Source organism: Macaca fascicularis, chromosome 10 (genome assembly GCF_037993035.2).
Source record: "Macaca fascicularis isolate 582-1 chromosome 10, T2T-MFA8v1.1".
NCBI classification, from domain to species: Eukaryota; Metazoa; Chordata; class Mammalia; order Primates; family Cercopithecidae; genus Macaca; species Macaca fascicularis.
This window is the reverse complement of record NC_088384.1, coordinates 112,917,859-112,925,000: the sequence shown is the minus strand read 5'-3', so window position 1 is coordinate 112,925,000 and position 7,142 is coordinate 112,917,859.

Here is a 7,142-nt window from a genome sequence, read left to right as displayed (position 1 = left end):
ACATGTGAAGATTATGGGAACTACAATGCAAAATGAGATTTGGGTGGGGACACAGCCAAACCATATCAGAGAGGAAAGCATCTGTCCCTGCCCACTCCATGTCCTTCCTCTCTCCCTGGCTCACATGGTTCCAGCCACACTGACCTCCTCCTTGTTCCTTGAATGCAGCAACCCAAGCTTGTCCCTCCTACAGCCTTGCTCTGGACGGTGTTCTACCCGGAAAGCTTTTCCCTAGAAATCCACAGGTTCATGTCTTCACTTCATTCTTACTTCATCTACAATGTCACCTGTGTGAGCACCAAACCAAAGCAGTCTCCTCTCCATCACAGTCTTACCCCGACCTACTTACCATCCTCCATGGATATATCCTATTTATTAGGGGGTTTACTAGCTTATCATTCAATTTTGCTACCGGTGTGTAAGTACCCTAGATGGAAGGACTTTGTCAAAGTAGCTCACGGCAGTGTTGCCAGGATGTAGGCACTCAGCAAATATTTCTCAGAAGCTCATCGCAGCTGGGAAGCACTGGGTGCTTTGCTTCACCTCTCTGAGTGTCCATATGCTCATACCATGCAGAGGTGAAATGAGATGGTGTGGACTTCTGGCTTCTGGTGACAACCGCAGATGCTGGACAAGTCATGAGTAATGATTCCCTGAGAGCACTGGGCAGTGAGCAGAAACTGGAAGGGAGTTGACACTAGGGATAACCAGAGTGACTTTCTCATTGTGTAGTTTTTTGCCTTTGAGATAGATCGTAGCCCAAGACCCACTTCTGAAACAAGAGGGTTAAAGTTATGACAAAAAAAGCCACAGTTTCACTGAATTGAAGAACCATAGGCTGGAGTTTGGGACAATCACTTTATCAAATTACTTCAAAGGAAGGAGGAATTCCAAAACAGAGGGAAACAGAGAGAAGGAGCCCTAACTTATTTGTATAAAATTTGACCTGATCTCTAGCTAATCCCTGAAAACATTGAAAGTCAGAATCCAAGAAGTCCAGCAAGGTAAAAGAACTTAATAGATATTTCAGCCATGGACCACTGCAAAAGGGATCGATTTTATAGTTTGAGTCTAGCCAAGTTAACTGTATGCTTTAAAAAAATAAATAAATATTCTTCAGAGAAACACAACAGAATCTGGAATCTCTACATACACAATTCATAATATCTAGAATGCAATTAAAAATTAGTAGGCCTTCAAAAAAACAGGCAAAAGTGACCCATGCTTAAGAAAAAAGGCAACTGATGGAAAACAATCTCATAATAACCTAGAATTGAAAAGACCAGACAAGGATTTTTGTTTGTTTGTTTGTTTTTGTTTTTGTTGTTGTTTTTGAGATGGAGTCTCACTCTGTTGCCCAGATTACAGGTGCCCACTACTATGCTTGGCTAATTTTGGTATTTTTAATAGAGATAGGGTTTTACCATGTTGGCCAGGCTGGTCTCGAACTCCTGACCTCAGGTGGTCCACCTGCCCCGGCCTCCCAAAGTGCTGGGATTGTGGACATGAGCCACCGTGCCCAGCCCAGACAATAATTTTATGCCAGTCGTATGCTCAAGGATTATAAATGACAGTATGCATGTGATAAACAAGTAAGAAATCTCAGCAGAAAAACAAAAACTATAAAAAAAGAACCAAACAAATTCTAGAAATAAAAAATATCTGAATTGTTAAATTCACTGGAGGAGCTTAACAACAAGATTGGCGATGGCAGAAGAGTCACTCATTTTGATGATAAATAAATCGAAATGATCCAATCCGAAAACAGAGGAAGACGATTTGAAAAATTTGAACTAGAGCCTATGCAACCTGTGGGACAACCTTGAAAGGTCTAACACTCTTCTATTCCTAGAAGGAGATGAGATAGAAATGGGGTAAAAAAAAAAAAAAAAAAAAAAATTCATAAACAATGTCTGAAATGTTGCAAATCTGATGAAAGACATACATTTACAGGTTCAAGAAGATCAGTGAACCCCAAGAAGGATGAAAACAACAACAATAATTGGGCACACCATAGTCAAACATGAAGAGAAGATCCTAAAATCAACCAGAGGAAAAACAGCCCATTACATGCTAATTACTACTAACTTCTCTTCAGAACCCATGGAGGCCAGGACATAATGAAATAACATCTCTAAAGTACTTTGATAAAGGAGGGGGAGGCCTTTTGGCCTTAGCCAAATTTCACAGATTTTCCAGTGACCTGTCTCTCTCACAAGACTGGGAGATCCTTTAAAACAAGGCCTTCCAGAAACCTTGTTGAATTAAATGCAAGGAGAAGAATTACTTTTTAAAATCATGAGTATAAAAATTAATAAGCACTAAGCACGTTCCATGAATTATCTCAATTAACTCTTGCAAAAACTCCTCAAGGAAGGGCCTGTGATTATCCACAGGCTCAGGGAGGCTCAGTGACTTGCCCTGGGCCATGTGGCTGCTGAGAGATGGGCCTGGGATTTGAGCCCAGGCAGTCTAACTTGAGAGTCTGCTAGTGTAGCTTCCCTGGGAGCACACTCTCAGCACTATATTTTGCAGTTTGGGGGAGACCAGTTCGGTCAGTGAATTTCTCACAGTGTCCTAAACATACTCTTGTCCTCTACCACTCCCCGGAAGACCAGGCATTCCAAAAGAAGCAAGCAGCAGCCCAGGACTGTTTATTTTGCAAAATCAGCAAACCAGGAGGCTGGGCAGCCTCTGAGTCAGAAGTGATGACTGCGCAACCTGTAAGGCAGCTGGAGCTGAGGATTCCCAGCGAGAGGAGCTGGGCTACTGGACCACGGGCCCCACCCTGTCTGCAACAACCGGGTGGGGTCTCTGGCCAGACCAGTGGCTCTGGCAGCAGCTTTCCTGGTTGGTGCCGAGCCTGGAGACAAAGGCCAGGCCAACTCCCGAAGGAAGCCTCAAGGGGCTAAGAGACCTTGCCTTGCTCTGCTCTGGCCCTGTGCAGACCCACCCTACTGCTCTCTGCCATTAAGGAGGCAGAGCTCTGCAGTGGTAACAGATCCCGAGTCAGATCGGCCTGAGTTCAAATTCCTGCTCTGCTTCTTTCAACCTCTAGAAAGGGACCTTAGGAAAATCCTTTTATCTTTCTAAGACTCAATATCCACACTTGTAGAATGGAACAATAACAATGCCAGAAGCTTCCTTTGGAACTGTCGTGAGGGTCAAATGAAATAGCGTGGCGTACCCAGCAAGTGTCTGGCCAGCATGCACCAGCTCTCTCTGCATTCTCTTCATCCCCATCCCCACAGCGCTCACCAATACTCTTGGATCAGATGCTCTAAGTTCCCTGCCCAGACCTCTCTGTAGACTGCACATGCATCCCCCGCAGCTCTAGGGCTGTGGATAAGAGCTTCACATGCAATCTTCCTAAGACAATTATCCGTCAGGCGTGGACGCTGTTTGCCTGGAGATGCCGGGGTAGAGAGGCATGCTTTCTCCCCTGAGCACCTATGACACAAAGCCCGCTCCTTTGCCTCAAGGTAGGAAGACACCACGTGTGGTCATTCATGCCCCAGAGCTCCCCGTGGGTCAGGGGGGCGGTAGATTCCAGCTGAGCCGGAGCTGTGCTTGGCCTCTTCCTCTCTCTCTCCTGCTTCCTTCTCTCCCTTAGAGGTTGTTCTTCTCCTGAGAGCACCCCAACAAGCCACTTGCCCTGTTTCTAGGGAACCTGACTTAAAATAGCTCCTGTTATGTTTCTGCCTTTAAAGAGGAGCCCTGTCCCTTGGCAAATGGAGAATTTCAAAGGGAAACTGCAATGCCCGGAAAGACGAGCCGGAACAATATTACAGGTCGGATGGGGCCAGAGCGGGTCCCCAACCCCTGGGCTGCCTCCTAGGAACCGGCCGCGCAGCAGGAGGTGAGCCGCGGGCGAGCGAGCATCGCCACCTGAGATTCACCTCCAGCCAGATCAGCGGCGGCCTTAAGATTCTCACAGGAGCGCGAACCCTTACTGTGAACTGCGCACGCGACGGATCTAGGTCGTGCACTCCTTATGAGACTCTAACCAATGCCTGATGATGAACGGCTTCATCCCAAAACATCACCCTCCGCCCTAGTCCGTGGAAAAATTGTCTTCCACAAAACCGGTCCCTGGTGCCAAAAAGGTTGGGAACCGCTGGGCTAGTTTTCAAAAAAGAACTTCAACAGTGGCTGTGTCCGTCTGAAAGCTCCACCCAAGAACCCATTAACTCGGCCATCCTCTTGCCCGCCCATGCAGACCGTCTGTCTGCGCTCGGGTGTGAAGAAAAATCAAGCCTTCTGCGTGGGGCACCGGCTCACTGGCTCGGAGCCTGGAGTTGCTGAGCGGCACCGAGGGCCCAGGGCGCAGGGAGCTTCTCCCCCTCCTGTTCCATGAGTCAGGGTGGGCTGCCCTGCTGTCACAGACAGACTCCAATGTATGATGGCTCCAACCCAGTGCAGTTCATTTCGTGGCCATGTAACAGCCTCGGTAGATGTTCCTGATGCAGGGACTCAGGGTCCCAGGCTCCATCGTGTGGCTATGAAATCTTCTAGGATCCAGTTCGCAGAAGGGGAGGTGTGGAAGAGGCACTCCACTCTCACAACCCTGCGCCCAAAGTGGCCCTTTGCCATCGTGCTCATTTCACCCAGGGAAATATTCCTCATCCTCTTTCCCTTTCTCCTTTTCTTCTTCCCTTCTCTTCCCTTCCCTGCCCTGCCCTGCCCTGCCCTGCCCTCCCCTCCCCTTCCCTCCCCCGCCTACCCCTCCCCTCCCCTTCCTTCCCTTTCTCTCTTTCTTCTTTCTCTATTTCTTTCTTTTTTTCTTTCTCTTTCTTTCCCTTTTTCTTTCTTTCTTTCTTTCTTTTTCTTTCTCTTCCTTCCTTCCTTTCCTCCCTCTTTTCTTTCTCTCTTTCCTTCCCTCCCTCCCTCCCTCCCTCCCTCCCTTCCTTCCTTCTTTCCTTCCTTCCTCTTCCCTCCCTGTTTTCCTCCCTCCATTCCCTCCATAAGTATTTACTGAATTCCCACTCAGTGCCACACATTGTGGGAGGTGTTGGCACACCTGTTGCCCTAGGCTAGATCACGTCCCTCCCTCTTGGAGCTGATGGTGCTATTGCTCAGTGGCGGCTGTGCAGCGCCCTGTGCTGAGCTTGGACAGTGCATCTGGACTGAAGAAAAAGGAGCTCTTGGGTCTTCTGTGATCACAAGGCTGGGGTGGTGGCCACCAGACCTAGATTCAAACCCTGACGCCACTCCCTCAACCCACACCTCTGTGACTTTGGTCAAGTTCTCTGCTTTCTTTGCACTTTGGTTCCCAACTATGGAAAATGTGGGTTCAACACAATCTACCTCTTATGGTTATTTCAGGGGTACATAGATAGAATGTCTGGAAAGCCCTCAGCACATTGGCCAGCCTTTGTAGGGATCGCCGAGTCCCCAAAGATAATGAAATGGGAGGAATGTGGCCACATAAGCTGGAGCTGAGTCCAGCAGGGGAGGGGCCAGTGGCCTGGTGTCTCAGCAGCCAGACCCATTCGTGTAGGGCAATTGTTCCTTTCCTAGCTCTGCATCCCCATGAGGACCTGTCTGTCTGGGTACAACTGGTGGGTCCTCGTCTTTTCTGGAAGTGATGTTCTTGCACTTCTATCCCAACATCTCATTTTGAAAAACCGTGTGCCCCTCCCTGGAGAGCAGCGATGTGGGTGGAGAGGAAGGTCAGCTGCAAAGGACGTCTGCAACCAGACTGGGGCCGGCCACAGGGGCTGTTGAGACTTTGTCCCAAATTGAGGTGTCATGCGGGGTTACAGAACCCTGTGTGCCCCCTGGACAGAGTGTGGGCGGCTGCAAGGGTGGCAGCCGCTGGGGATGTTTTTTTTAATGGCTGTGGACACCAGCGCAGACAGGAACTGTAATCACAGTGAGCACTGACCCTTCCCAGGGGCCTCGGGGCAACAGAGGGCTCTGGTGGACAAGCACGGCCAAGCCAGCAGCCTCTGAAGACACGCGTGTCATCTCAATGTAGGCCGGGACCTGCCCGTGGAGGGAATTCCTGAGGGGAATCACAGGATATGGGTGATCAAAAGGAAGGCGGTCGCCTCTTGGGAAATGGGGCATCAAAAGCCCACACCTGTGTTTGAGGTACGTTCTCAGAAGGAATTTCCCTCCCTCACCACCTTTGTTTCCAGACACATCTCTCTTAGCCCCTCCAGCTGTTGCTGTGTTTTATCTTTTTTCAAAAAATATGTATATATACATGTGCACACACCTGTATCTGATAAAACCTCAAATATGATGCAAAAGGTTATACGGGGAAACGTAAGCTTTATCCAGCCCCTGAGCCCCCAAGTTTCTCTGCTCCCTTTCCCAGAGACAAATAAGCCCCCGTTGCTACGTTCTGAGGTGCCCCACAAGATCACCCATGCTTCTTACAGACACGCGTGTTTCTTTTCTACTTTTCCAAAGCACAAAGTGTCAGGTGGTGTACACTCTATTCTGCATCTGACTTTTGTACCTGATAGATCTCAGCAGTCTTTTTGAATCAGTACCTAGAGGATGTCCTTGTTGTTTTTCAGAATATTATAGTATCGTACTATGTAGGTGTTCCATAATTTAATTTAAGCATATTGACCTAGTTTAAGCATACTGATGGCCATTTGAGTGTTTTCATACCCTGGCTTTTCAAAGTCATGCTGCAACAAATAACCATGCATGTATATCATTGTCACGCCTGTGTCCGAGGACCTCTGAAGGGTGCTTTCCAGAAAGTGCTATTGCTGCGTCTGGGGACAGGTACTTACCGGGTCCCCATAGAGATCTATAGATACAGAGACAGACGTTCCAAGTGACCCACCAAAGATGTGGCCTATCAAATACTCTAACCAGTTCCTGCAGGTGCCTTTCTTTTTTTTTTTTTTTTTTTTTTGAGATGAAGTTTCGCTTTTGTTCCCCAGGCTGGAGTGCAGTGGTGCAATCTCAGCTCACTGCAAGCTCCACCTCCTGGGTTCACGCCATTCTCCTGCCTCAGCCTCCTGAGTCTGGGACTACAGGCGCCCGCCACCACGCGCGGCTAATTTTTTTTTTTTTTTTTTTTAGTAGGGACAGGGTTTCGCCATGTTAGCCAGGATGGTCTCGATCTCCTGACCTCGTGATCTGCCCACCTTGGCCTCCCAAAGTGCTGGGATTAC